The 14,625-nt window shown below is 37.3% G+C and overlaps 1 protein-coding gene across 1 annotated transcript in view; it reads left to right on the forward strand.

Annotated features, from left to right (window-relative positions):
• Nucleotides 1-14,625, forward strand: part of SEMA3E (semaphorin 3E) — a 247,167-nt gene that overhangs the window by 161,034 nt on the left and 71,508 nt on the right. The gene's annotated exons all lie outside the window — the stretch shown is intronic.

Raw genomic sequence — 14,625 nt, forward strand, 5'->3', positions numbered from 1 at the left:
GTCTCCCTGCTCCACTGGAGTCTGCTTCTCCGTCTGACCCCCCCTCCCCTGCCCCATCGTGTGCTCTCCAAAATCTTAAAAAAAAATAAAACAGACCTCTAGATATTCTGTAGTGAAACAGCTACAGTCTCTTGATTCTTATACTCTGTTTATGAAAGGGCAGCAGTGACCCTAAATTATTTTCAACCACCACATATAAAGAATAACATTCATTTCACTGGTGAAAAATCATGTTTGATATCCCTTACACTAGTTAACACTCAGGTGTGCATATAACTAGTAATATCTGAAGGGCTTAGTTTAGCTGCCTCTTGAGAGCGCCCCTGATTGAGGTACTTCAGCTGCTAAGTGTCCTTATAGGCAGGATTTTTGATTAGCATATTTTAAATGTTAACTAACCACCCCTACTTGTAGATTAAAGCTAAGGAGCATACACAAACACATCGAGTGTACTCACTGAATTATTTTAAAGAATCAATACAGTTGATCTACTGGAAGAACTTCAAAAAGAGATGTGTAAGGCAAATCAGCCCAGAGCAAGGTCAGAATATTTACATGTATGCAAAGTATACAGAAAGACATGTATACCTGTATGGGAAGCCAGAATATATACATTTTGTGATGCAGATCTTTTGGCAGCAGATCCTCTCAGTTTTCATTTATCTGAAAATGCCTTGATTTCATTTTTATTTCTGAGGGGTATTGTCCCTGGATATAAAATTTTGGGTTCACAAGGTTTTTTTTTGTTTTTGTTTTTGTTTTTGTTTTCTTTCAGCATTTCAAAAATACTTTATTGTCTTCTAATCGCTTTCTGACATATATTCAGGTTTCTTATATATTGATATTACCCTGTTTGGAATCGCTTTATCTTTCAAGATTTTCTCTTCATGTTTGGCTTTCAGCACTTTTTCCACAGTGTGCCAGTTGTGTGTGGTGGTGGTGGTGGTGGGAGAATGATATTTATATTTCTTGAAATACTGAGATTTTTAGATACAAAAGCTTATGTTTTGCATCAAATTTGGCAAATGTTTGGCCATTATTATTTCAGATAATATTGTTTCATGCTCTCCTCTCTTTGGGAGTTGGTGTGTGCACACGTGCATGTGCATGAGCTAGTGTGTGTATGGCATTATGCCACAAGTCACTGAGATTTTGCTCATTTTTATTCAGTCTTTGTTTTCTCTGCTTTTCAAATTGGATAAGTTCTATCCATTTATTTTCAAGTTTATTAATCCTTTCCTCTGATATCTCCAGTATGCTGTTAAGCCCACCCCAGTAATGGTCAATACAGATAATGTACTTCACAGGGCTAAAACTTCCGTTTTGTTTATATTTCATTGCTTTAATGAGCATTTCCCATATTTTTAATTCATCGTGACTATATTTTTCTTTAAGCCCTTGAACATATTTTTAACAGCTGTTTTAAAATCCCTATGTGCTAGTTTTGACATCTGGGTCAACTTAAGGTAAGTTTACATGATTGCTTTTCCCTCTTGACTATAGATCATATTTTCTTATTTCTTTGCATGTCTAGTAATTTTTATTGTGTACCAGACATTATGGATCATATGTTTTCAAGACTGTGGACTTGATTATCTTTTAAAGAGAGTTGATTTTTATTCTAGCAAGCAGCTTACTTGTCTGGACTCAAACTCAAAAATCTCTTGTGATGGGCGGCAGCCAAAAACCTCTTTCAACTTTCCAGACAGTGCTTTTTATGCTCTGCTTGCACATGCAGTCAGGTGTCAGCCAAGGATTTGGGAAAGAATGTATACATGCAGTTGAGGGTGCCTCCCTCCATTTCTGGGTATCTCCTCTTGCATTTCAGCTGCCCTGGTACTTTTAAGTCTCTGTTCTCTGACTTTCCAAGCTAGTAAGTCTATAGTTTTCTGCTTGAGTTCTAGCCATTCCTCACCATATGGGTTAGGGGATTTCCTTGAGTGAAAAACTCTCTAGTCTTTGCTCTTAACTGATCTCCATTTTTTTTTAAATAATTTTTTAAGAAATTACTAGTTTATCATCATTATCCGTGTGAGAGTCCAGACAAGCTGATTGTCATTGGTAGAAGTGGAACTATGTGTAATTCATCCTCGTACATGATATAGAAAATTTTTCTCATGTAATTATCTAAGTATCAATATGATTGAAAATGCATTTTGGAAAAAAATCTGCATGTGTCATGAAAGGAAATCGTGGATAATGGGATAATAAGAATATTGAAATATTTATTCCCAAATCTCCATGTGGAGGCTTGATAACATTTTTTATGAGAGAATGAGAAGTTACACATTATTATAGGCAAGGAAAATGCTTAGTTTAAAAAACACAGAGGCAGGCATATATGGGATAGGTTTGTGGACATTAGTTGGGTTGGTTGGGGGAACATCAGAAGATAAAACTGGGGCAAATTGGCATAGGATTTTAACGCTTAGACAGTGGCATTTTATAGTTACTTCTAAAGACAGCACAGAGAAGATGAAGGAATTTGAGCAGGCTGAATGACATGACACGAGTAATATTTAGGATTGATTCAAGCAGAGAGAGATGAAGGGCAGAGGGAAATTAAAGAAGGCGATTACAGGAGTCTGCAAGATCATGAGGATATTTAATAGTGTTATCACAATAGCAAAGGAAAGGAAGTGTGGAACTGATGTGAGAAACTGCTCAGCAGGGGAGGTTATATAACAACATTTTATTGGAAGTTGCTGACTAAAGGGAATTAAAAAACAATTCCAATTTTATTTCTTGATGATTGAGAAGAAAAGCAAGAGGGAGCTCAAGAGGCAGAGTAGGTTTCGTGAACACATAAAAATATGCTCAGTATTTCTCAGTTATAACTTCTTCATTTCTTTGTATAGTTATTTGAAAAATTTATCTGCATGCTGGGAGAGGGTGTTATCAGAATAAGTTGAATTATTGAACCCTGGGTAGTTATTTGTCCCTGGATGAGTCTCCTGTCTCTTTCTCCTTCTTCCCCCACCTCCATCCACCCCTCTCTTATTCCTTCTCTCTCTGCCTCTCCCTTTATCCACATGCTTGGAAAATTCCGTTATTTAGGTGGCAGTGCATGTCTAGGGAGTATCAGTGTAAATAGAGACTGAGCAGACAGAGTAGTATAAGGCAAGTCAGGTTAGTACAAAAATTTATAATCACTTGAAATAGGATAAAAAATATTATAAAATGATAGACAACATCAATGCTACAGAGAGGGCAGTTTTGCTAAAGGAATGAGTAATTAGAATGTCAGAGATTAAGAAGTGACTGAATAGTGACCAAATAAAGACCAAATAGTGACCAAATAAAGACCAAATAAAAACTGCCTATTTAATCCAGAAATAAAATTGTTAAGGGGAAAAAAAAAAAGGGAAAGATATAAAAACTGTAGGAGCGTTCAAAGAAAGTTTTTCTTAGGCTAGCTAGATAGAGAAAAATTAGTTATCAAGTAACAGGATATGGCCACTTCTTGCAGGTAATGAGGGCCGGGTGGGAAGTAAGTTTGCTGAGAGGGGGTTGTGGGATATTTAGTAGAGAGATCTCATCAACAGTTGGATATAAAGGGCTATTTTTTCAGGAGAGAGACCTGAGGTAGAAATACAGTTTTGAGAATTAATTGTGTGTGTGTGTGTGTGTGTGTGTGTGTGTGTGTGTGTGTGAAAGCTGAAATCTTTAGGCATGATATCATTGGCTAAGAAGATAATTTGAGTCTTAAAAAGGGAAAATAGCTAAATATGGAGCCCAGAAACGCCAAAACTTGAAAGGCTGTTGGAGGAAGACACGCATTCTCTCTGTCTCTCTCTGTCTCTCAAACAAATAAATCTTTTTTTAAAAAAAAAAGGAGGCCTGGGTGGCGCAGTCCATTAAGCATCTGACTCTTGATTTCATCTCAGGTCATGATCTCAGCATCATGAGGTCCAGCCCCACATTGGGCCCTGTGCTCAGCAGGGAGTCTGCTTGAGATTCTCTTCCTCTGCCCCTCCCCCTGCTTGTGCATGTGCTCGCTTGCTCTCTCCCTCTCAAATAAATAAAATAAATCTTTAAAAAAAGAACAGAAAGCCTGGTGGAGGAAGAAGAACCCACAAAGGAGATTAGAAAGGAGTGACGAGGAAGTTTAGAAGGAAAATCAGAATGAGATAGCACAAAAATAAAGGAGTGATCACCGAAGTTAGAAGTTTTGAAGAGTCAAAGTGTCATTGGACCTAGGAAGTCTTTGGAGGCGTTTATGAGAGGAGTATCAGTAAAATGTGCATGCAAACTGTGGTCTTCTGGCGTCAAAGATTAAAGCCAACTTTCTTTTGAATCACTTTTATCTCTTTCACATTGCATTATTTTTAATTTTTTATTGAAGTATAATATAAATACAAGAAGTATGCAGCATGCGAATAAATGGCTAGATCATTTTCACAAATGGAAGACCCATTTCTTACAAGTACCCAGGTCAAATCCTTTATTTTATTTTTATTTTTTGTTTTTATTTTCACCTCTTTTTTTTCACATAGGGCATAAACTCTTGGGGTATTTTTTCTAATATGTCCCTTCTAGTTTAGTCTTCAGTTTTAAAATTGTTTTTCCTTCATGGCTTTTTTTCCCATGATTCTTTAGTCTTTCAAAGTTAATTTTTTTAATTTTCTTTTTCTTTTTTTTTTTTTGAATTTTTCTTTTTCCCTTTTTCAACCAACATCTTATCAGTCCCTTTTTTAAAAACCTTTTTTATTGGGGCGCCTGGGTGGCTCAGTCATTAAGCGTCTGCCTTCGGCTCAGCTCATGATCCTGGGATCCTGGGATCGAGCCCCACATTGGGCTCCCTGCTCCGCGGGAAGCCTGCTTCTCCCTCTCCCACTCTCCCTGCTTGTGTTCCCTCTCTCGCTGTCTCTCTCTTTGTCAAATAAATAAAAATTAAAAAATCTTTTTTATTTTTCATTTTTAGAGTCATATTCTATCCCTTCATAGTAGTTAACCTTATTTTTGGTATATATATATATGTAAGTTGTTCTGTCTAAAATTTTGGGATACAGTTTCTTCTAACAGACCAAAATATACCTTAAATCTCTAGTGTATGCCTTTGTTCTAGTCTCCTGACTGATCACATTCTCTCCCTTTTTTTTTTTTAATTCCTCTTCTTTCTTTTTTCAACCAACTTCTTATCAATTCCTTTTATAAAATCTTTTATAATTTTCATCTTTACAGTCATATTCCATCCCTTCATCGTATTTACCCTCATTTTTGTACATATATAAGTTTTTCTTTCTTTAAAATTTTGGGAGGCACTTTCTTCTAACAGACCAAAATACGCCCGAAATCTAGTGTGTGGCACTGATCTATGCACCAGCCTGATCATATTTGATCATATTCCTTTTTTTTTTTTAATCTTTTTCTTTTTCTTTTTTTTTCTTTTTTCTTTCATTCCCTTTCTTTTCCCCCAGTTTCAGGTCTCTTCTGATTTGTTTAGCGTATATTTTTCTGGGGTCATTGTTACCCTGTTAGCATTTTATTCTCTCATTCATCTATTCTCCTCAGGACAAAATGACAAGACAGAAAAAATCACCTAAAAAAAAGAATAAGAGGCAGTACTGACTGCCAGGGACCTAATCAATACGGACATTAGTAAGGTGTTGGAACTAGAGTTCAGAATGACGATTTTAAAGATACTAGTTGGGCTTGAAAAAAGCACGGAAGATATTAGAGAAACCCTTTCTGGAGAAATAAAAGAACTAAAATCTAACCAAGTTGAAATCAAAAAGGCTATTAATGAGGTGTAATAAAAAATGGAGGCTCTAACTGCCAGGATAAATGAGGCAGAAGAGAGAATCAGTGATATAGAAGACCAAATGATGGAAAATAAAGAAGCTGAGAAAAAGAGAGATAAACAACTACTGCATCACGAGGGCAGAATTCGAGAGATAAGTGATACCATAAGACGAAACAATATTAGAATAATTGGGATCCCAGAAGAAGAAGAGAGAGAGGGGCAGAAGGTATATGGAGCAAATTATAGCAGAGAACTTCCCTAATTTGGGGAAGGAAACAGGCATCAAAATCCAGGAGGCACAGAGCACCCCCCTCAAAATCAATAAAAATAGGTCAACACCCCGACATCTAATATTAAAACTTACAAGTCTCAGAGACAAAGAGAAAATCCTGAAAGCAGCTCAGGACAAGAAGTCTGTAACCTACATTAGATTGGCAACAGACCTGTCCACAGAGACCTGGCAGGCCAGAAAGGACTGGCATGATATATTCAGAGCACTAAATGAGAAAAATATGCAGCCAAGAATACTGTATCCAGCTAGGCTGTCATTGAAAATAGCAGGAGAGATAAAAAGCTTCCAGGACAAACAAAAACTAAAGGAATTTGCAAACACGAAGCCAGCCCTGCAAGAAATATTGAAAGGGGTCCTCTAAGCAAAGAGAGAGCCTAAAAGCAACATAGACCAGAAAGGAACACAGACAATATACAGTAACAGTCACCTTACAGGCAATACAATGGCACTAAATTCCTATCTTTCAATAGTTACCCTGAATGTAAATGGGCTAAATGCCCCAATCAAAAGACACAGGCTATCAGATTGGATAAAAATACAAGACCCATCAATATGCTGTCTGCAAGAGACTCATTTTAGACCCAAAGACACCCCCAGATTGAAAGTGAGGGGGTGGAAAACCATTTACCATGCTAACGGACACCAAAAGAAAGCTGGGGTGGCAATCCTTATATCAGACAAATTAGATTTTAAACCAAAGAGATGAGGAAGGACACTATATCCTTTTTATTTTAAAGTCCTTCCTGACTTCAGTCATCTCATTTTTGAGTTTTTCTAATTTTGTTTATGGTTTATTTCTTCTGTCATTTTCTTAATTTCTTCTAAATTCTATTGAAATAATTATGGTTGGTTCTAATTTGTTTTTGTGGCATTTTTTTTTTTTTTGACAAACCTTCGTTGTCTGTGGTAAATGTTATTCTGTTCCTTATTCTTTTTTCTTACAAGAACATTGTACTGGATTTAGCTGGGATCTTTCTTTGTTGCTCATTTTTATATAAAATTTGTTTTTCTGAACTTTTAAAAGGGAAGTGTGGGTCAGAATAGATGTCTAGTACCTTCATGTTCTGGAAGTCACCATTCTGTTTTGTTTTATGAAGTGTTAAAAAAAAATATGGAGAAGTGTATAAAAATGCTTCTCCTGACTATCATCTCTTTATCTTTTATCAGGATATTGCTTTTCTCTGACCTCCTTTATCTTTTTCTTAGACAAATGGTATTCTCATTTCAGCAGTTTCTTCTTGGAAGGGAGGTGGGCTGGTGACTTTTGAGGGTTCATAGAGCTTCATCCTTCCCACAGACCTCTTGCAGTCACCCACAGATTGACTCAGCAGAAATTCCTCCAGGCTCAGCTGATGTTCTAAAGCGATGCTACGCTCTCAGGGAGCACTTGGAAATTTGAGAGTTCTTTTTTTCTCAGGTGTATCAAAACCTGGTTGCTTCTCTCTGCAAGATACTAATACCCTATGTGGTTTATAGCTCATGGTGGTTCATCCACACCTGCTCATACCTGAGGACTCATGGAGAGGTCTCAACAGCCAGTTTTGCTCTAAGTGTGGTCAGTGAGCTTTTGGTTTTGCATTCCCAGTCAATCCATCTATTTTTCTGGGAGAATTTACAGAGAACAGAATGAATGCCCCTGCTGGTATCCTTGCAGAAGTTCACAGTACCATTTTTTTTTAAGACTTATTTATTTATTTCAGAGATAGAGAGATAGCACAAATGGGAGGGGCAGAGGGAGAGAGAGAATCTCAAGCAGACTCCGTGCCGAGTGCAGAGCTCAAAGTGGGATTTGACCTCATAACCGTGAGATCGCAACCTGAGCCGAATCCAAGACTCAGATGCTCAACCAACTGCACCACCCAGGCACCCCTCACGGTACCTTTTAAATAGTGAAATGCTATGTGAATATAGAGTAATACATAAAATACAACACATTTGTGTCTCCCTCTGATTTTACTCACTTTCCAAAGAAAATGGAAATTATATGTTGAATGTAGAGGTTCAGATAAAAAGAAACAGAGGTTCAGGTATAAAACATGTATCTCACGTTTTCTGTGAGGCAGGAGTCCAGGTACAATTCAGCTGGCTCTGCTGCTCGAGATGTCTCCAGGACTGCAGCAGCCTTTCTGGAGTGCAGTGTCATATCCCACGTTCCTGTGGTGGTTGACAGAATTCAGTTCCTTGCTCAACTGTAGGATTCGAGTCCCCATAATCTTAACGTCTGTCACCTTCACAGCTCAGAGAGGCCACATGCAGGTAGGTCCTTGCCACAGATGTTTTAAGAGGCTGTTTCTGGGCGCCTGGGTGGCTCAGTTGGTTAAGTGACTGCCTTCGGCTCAGGTCATGATCCTGGAGTCCCGGGATCGAGTCCCGCATTGGGCTCCCTGCTCAGTGGGGAGTCTGCTTCTCCCTCTCCCACTCTCCCCCTCTTGTGTTCTCTCTCTCTCTCTCATTCTCTCTCTCAAATAAATAAATAAAATCTTTAAAAAAAAAAAAAAAAGAGGCTGTTTCTGGGGGAGGCAAAGCAAAGCCATCGAGTCAAGGGTGAGGAATGAAGTCATTTGTTTCTAAACTTTGCCAGTGACTCTCCTCTTAAAAGAAGCCAGCATTCCCCTTTGGGAGAACCATCAGGATGAAGGGATGAATGTGTGGGCCATCTCCAATGTTTGTCTGCCCAAACTTGGGAAAATATGATTATCCTTGTGGGCATAAGCATTTAAATATAGATTGCTGTCCTATGTCATTAGTGTAGGGTATATTTTCTCAGTGTATTTTTATTGAAAGCCTATTTATATCAATTTTTAAGTGTGCAGACTGAATTAGCCAGGCAACTATGCTTGGCACCAAATACACTCAATAACGCACTCTTTGATTTTCAGTGTAGAGTTCTGACACATTTCCTCCAGTGCAGCTCAGCTGTTTAAGTTGATATTATCAGCTTCGAAGTCATGAGGGTTACACATATCCCTCAATCCAGCGTAAGTCTCTTTGAAAATGTGTTAGAAGCTGTATGCAAGTAGTGTTCCTAGCAATTAATCCATGTTTGTACTTCACAGACTGAAAATGTGTATTCTCTAAATATTTTATAATATGCCACTAAGAGATTACAATTTAGACCTAACAGGACTCTTGCCTTTTAGAGTCATATATTTACATATTAAATAGAGACATACATACATACATCTTTACATATTAACATATTTTACATATTACAGTCATACACTTTACATACATTTACATATTTCATTCAGAGTTTGGACTCTGTATTTTCAATAAATATTGAAAATATCAAGGGGTGCCTGGGTGGCTCAGTCAGTTAGGCGTCTGCCTTTGGCTCGGGTCATGACCCCAGGCTCCCGGGATAGAGCCCCCTCATCGGTCTCCCTGCTCAGCGAGGAGCCTCCTTCTCCCCCTTCCTCTGCCTGCTGCTCCCCCTGCTTGTGCTCTCTCTCTCTCTGTGTCAAATAAATATATAAAATCCTTAAAAAAATTTTTTTTCAGGCAGTAATACCTAAATATCCAAAATAGATCAAAACATACATGTTATGAATACATGGATTTTTTAATCAAATATATTTTTTGTCAGGTACTTAATTTGTATTTGTTTCTTAGTTAAATTTTAGTTTCTGCATATAGTACAGAGTAAAATTCCATTGGATAGCCAACAAAACTAGTAACAGTTTCTAGAGGTTTAAAAAAATTACCCAGTAGAATTTTATATAACTGATGTTAGTATTTTTTTTACACAACTCTGATCAGTATATCTGTGCATTTAATGTTCTTTGTGTTTTTCACAAAGAGATATGTATATTTTTATTTCACGAAGTATTTTGTTTAATACCAACTCCTGCCACACCCAGCTTCTAAACCCACAAAATTACAAAGATTTGTATTTTTAAATTTTTTTTAAAGATTGTATTTATTTATTTGAGAGAGAGAGGGAACAGAAGCAAGGGGAGGGGCAGAGGGAGAGGGAGAAGCAGACTCCCCGCTGAGCTGGGAGCCCGATCCCATAGGACCCTGGGATCATGACCTGAGCCCAAGGCAGCTGCTTAACCAACTGAGCCACTCAGGTGCCCCACAAAGATTTTTAAATTTTTAAATTTTGTTCTTTCAGTGGTTTTCTGTTTTATTTCTGTTTAAGTACAGTTATCTTAACAGTAGGTGAAAAAATGTTAAGGGTAATAATTTTAAAATAATTTTGTAAAAATCAAGGGTGGGTGTTAGCCATTTGAATAGAACAAATATATGAAGGCGGCATCAAATATTATGCAACATTTATACTTTCAGGTAATTTTTATGTATTAAACCAGCCTTTAGTTAACAAAAATGTCCAGATTATAACTCGCACTAAGGTATTTTTATAAACCTATTGGTCACATGTTTTGTAGGTTAACCCAGGTTGTAATTTCCTGATCCATTTCTGTGAAAGTATATAGAAATGTTTTATTGATTTAAAAATTATGGCAATTTTTTTTATGTTCTCATTTCAATTAAGTGATTAAAAGGCAATATGTATCACCCTATGAAATCAGGTTTAGGTTTTGTTTTGGCCTCACTCTACATTTTTCATTCTGTGAACCAGGTGCTTGTTTATGTATTTTTGACTGAAAATGTAATGAAAATTATGGCATGAAAATAGACATTACTTTACAATAATACTTTGGGTTTTTTTTTTTTGCAGCAGAGAATGGAAATATTTCGTGTGTTAAAATACTTACTGAAAACTAAATGGTGGAGGGGAAATTATATTATACTAACATAGTAACTTTCAAAGATAGTCTATCAGTAGTTCTATAAAAAAGAAGACCTCAATCTTCTGAGTAGGTCAAGAAGCCTCTTTCAGGTTTAATATTGCACTGTATCAAGACTTACTATTTAGAAACTAGCATGAGGAGATTTGTAAATAGAAGCAATATTTTAAAAGAAACGATACATTTTGTCAGCTGGGTCCTCAAGTCATTTTGTACATTGTTTCTTCTGCCTTATTTACTGCAAATCAAAAGTGAGTTTGGCGCTTTCATCAGGAGCCTGCAGTCTTGTTATTTTTGTGATGTTTCAAACCCCTAAAGTTATTTTAAAATGTCTCGGAAGAGAGGGATTGTTCCTTCAGGACCTTCTCTTCTGTCACTCTTAATAGTGAAAGCTGCTTATGCGATCTGGTGGGACAGGAAACAGGATTCCTTGTGCTAGTTTTTCCCTGACGATGATTCCATGAAAGCTCTTGGAAAGGCAGGCTGCTTGACACACTTTACTTTTATGTTACGGCTCTCTGTTTTGCACCCCGAGTGTGAGGCAGCTGGTAAGAATCCTGTCTCTCTCCAGCTCCGTGTGCTGTGAGCAAGGGGAAGGTGCAGAGAGAAATTGGGTGATGCTGTGTTGTCGAGCAGCTTCCCCGTTGGCCCCTGGGAAATGAGGGAGCAGGAGAGGCTGATGTTGGGCCAGAGCTGTACTAAGAAAAGAACTAACAGGCCACATCCATAGGGAGAAGAGAGCGCTGCTATAGGGCTTTGTTTCCCCTTAAAAATATGAATATATGGAGGAAGTCAATAAAATAAAAATTGAAGGTGCTGCCGTGCCCACTTTGGCTCACCTCTTCCATGGCACCTCTCTGTTCATACTTGGACGCTGAGTTTTCCCAACATGGGTGCCCGTGTATGTAACAACAACCAAACAAAAAATGTTAAACTCCGCTTCAAGTTCTGATTTTGTTGATTTGAACTCAGAAGTACTTCATGGACATTCATCATATGCTAGGACGTAAAATACTATCTCATTCACTTAAATGGCTGCATGGTAGTTCATAGAACGAATCATAATGTATGTAATGAAGCGTTTTATTTTTAAACAGTCAGTCCCGAGGCCATGGTGAAGCAGAGAACGAGCGTGGTGCTTGGGTGGTTGGGCACCTAAAGGGCAAATTCGCTCGCTCCTCGTGGCTCATGGAGCAGTGAGCATTCATGTCTCCTTAGTTTAATCAGATGTTAGAAACTGGCAGCCGTATGCCTAATTCAGCTCACAGCTGTGCTTCGTGTGTCCCAGTGTTTGTTGTTTGCTCTCTTTTAAAGAGCCTACTTTTGAAAGCTGGTTGGTTTCACACTGTAAATTGTGAGTCCCATTGAATTGACATGAAAAGAAGCAGTTGGTGCTAAGCAGTTGCTGCCGGACTCCTCACACGGGGCATGTTATGAACAGTGCTCCGCGGTCCCCATCACTGACATGCACTCCCAGGCTCTTTGCCGTCTCTCATCTCCAGCTGGTCCTGACAGGTATTTGCATTTGCTCCCCAAGCACTAGAAGAATTAGGAGCTTACCCCCAAATCCTTAAGTGCTTAGAATCTAGTAGTCATCCAGTGACCTTGGAATGAATGAATGACTGTGTGGACTAATGAATTAATGAATGGGTTTGTTACATTCCTACCTTGATGTAGAACTCTATTTAGGGTACTGAGAAGTCCAGCTTGAGAAATGAGTGCAAGTGTTGATAAAATAGAATTTTTAAGTACCCTCCCCCACACATTTTTTTCTTTTCATTATGTAGATTTGCCCACTCTTGAACACGCTTGGTGATAAAATAATAATAGATATTTGTTTTTGCTTCTCTGGTCTTGAGAATATAAATTGGGCAGCATGACATAGCAGAAACCTTCTTTAGGTACGCTTTTTTGTTAACTTATAAAATGCATACTGAAAAGTGTACAGATCAAAAAATCATACTCACGATTAGTTTTTACAAATTGAACATATCTGTGTAACCAGTCTCCAGATCACAAAAAAGAACATCACCAGCACCCCAAAATCTCTGCTCTCCACCTTTCCAGTTACTATTCCCTGCAAATAACTACTATTGTGATGTCTATCACCATAGATTAATTAGTTTTGTCAATTTTAGAATTTTATGTAAATAGATCACACAGCATATATTTTTTTGGTGTCCAGCTTTTTTTTGCTTAATAGGATGGTGAGATAAATCTGCGTTGTGTGTCATTGTAGTTCCTGCATTCTCATTGCTATGTAGTATTTCTTTGTATAGATATACCTCAATTTACCCATTCTCCTTTTGCTGATTATTTGAGTCGTTTACAGTTTTGTGCTATTATTGTGAACATTCGTGTGCATGTCTTTTGGTAAACATTTGCATATGTTTTTGCTTAGTATTTCCTGGGAGTAGAATGAATGCATCGTGGAGGATACATCTGTCTAGCTTTAGTAAATACTACCAAACTGTTTTCCAGTCATTGTACTGATTTCATGCCGTCCAGCATGTGAGTGTTCCAGCTCCTTCACGCTCCACAGACAATACTTGGCATTGTCTTTCTTCCAGCCATTTTGGTGGGTATATGGTGGTATCACATTGTGGTTTTGGTCTTCATTTTCCTGATGACTAATAAAGTTGAGCATTTTTCATATTTTACTGAGGCTTAGAATTTTTGAGTTACTCTTGTAATGAAATCTCTGGCTGGCCAGTGAAGAGCTGTTTGACCTTTGCCAAATGGGCTGTTGGGGGATTTTATGAGGGAGCAAAAATAAAATATGCAGGTCAGTTTTGGAGAAAATAATTATCTATCATTGATTATTATCTATCACCAATAATATGACCCCTTTCTTTGCTTTTCAAAACTGATAGAAAATTTAAAATAAGGGTCGGAAATAAAATTGGGAGGGAAAATGGTGGAAGAGAACTGTTAGATTATATATAAAGAGATGGTGAGAGAACAGGGAACAGGGAGGGCAGTAAAATTAATATTTCCTGATAATGATAATAACCTTTTTGTCAATGAAGGTAAGTCTGTGAGAAAAGAGTTCTGTAGTTCTCATTGGAAGGGGCAGTGTAGACATTTATGGCATGAGCTTTGGATTCACGAATACCTGAGTTTTCATTTTTTCACTGTAACTTAACTAGATGTTTTACAGGGTTATCCATTACACAGCCATCAGTCATTAGAATTAAATACATTAAAAAATAAATATAAAAACATTTTAAGTATAAAAATAGAATATAAGTCACGTATAAATAAAAAATGTAGCCCAGTAGTGAAGTAAGTACTCAACAAAAGGTAGCTACTTTTATGACCTTTTCCATTTTTGAGCTTTGAGATATAATTATGACATTTTTTATATAAGGGACACTGGTAACAATGAACAGTGTCAACAGTATAAGTCCATTACAAAGAAAAAGAGACTTTCTACATGTGGACTTTTGTACCTCATGCCAAAAACTTAATGTTGTCATAGTTTATCACTTTTCACATTTATAGTACTATGACAGCTAGATGATCTCTTTCCCTTACATGATGGCTATTGGGTAATGGTAGATGTTTTATAGTAGGTACGTTAGCCTACTTTAGGTTGGAAATGTTGTGAAACGGACTCAGATTTTAAATATTCTCTTGAAAGTATCTGGAGCAATTTTGAAAAGAATATACCTTAAGATGTTAATAAAATTCTCTAACTCTAAAGATATGTTTGACATTCATTAAATTTAGTAACTGTTAGGAGAAAATGTGCTAACCTGGTGGGTTTTTCTTGTTTTCAAGAATGTTTTCACTAAGACATTTGAGTAACATTAGGTGATTAATATGTTGGC

This window comes from Phoca vitulina, unplaced genomic scaffold, assembly GCF_004348235.1.
Source record: "Phoca vitulina isolate PV1807 unplaced genomic scaffold, GSC_HSeal_1.0 scaffold4, whole genome shotgun sequence".
Classification (NCBI taxonomy): Eukaryota; Metazoa; Chordata; class Mammalia; order Carnivora; family Phocidae; genus Phoca; species Phoca vitulina.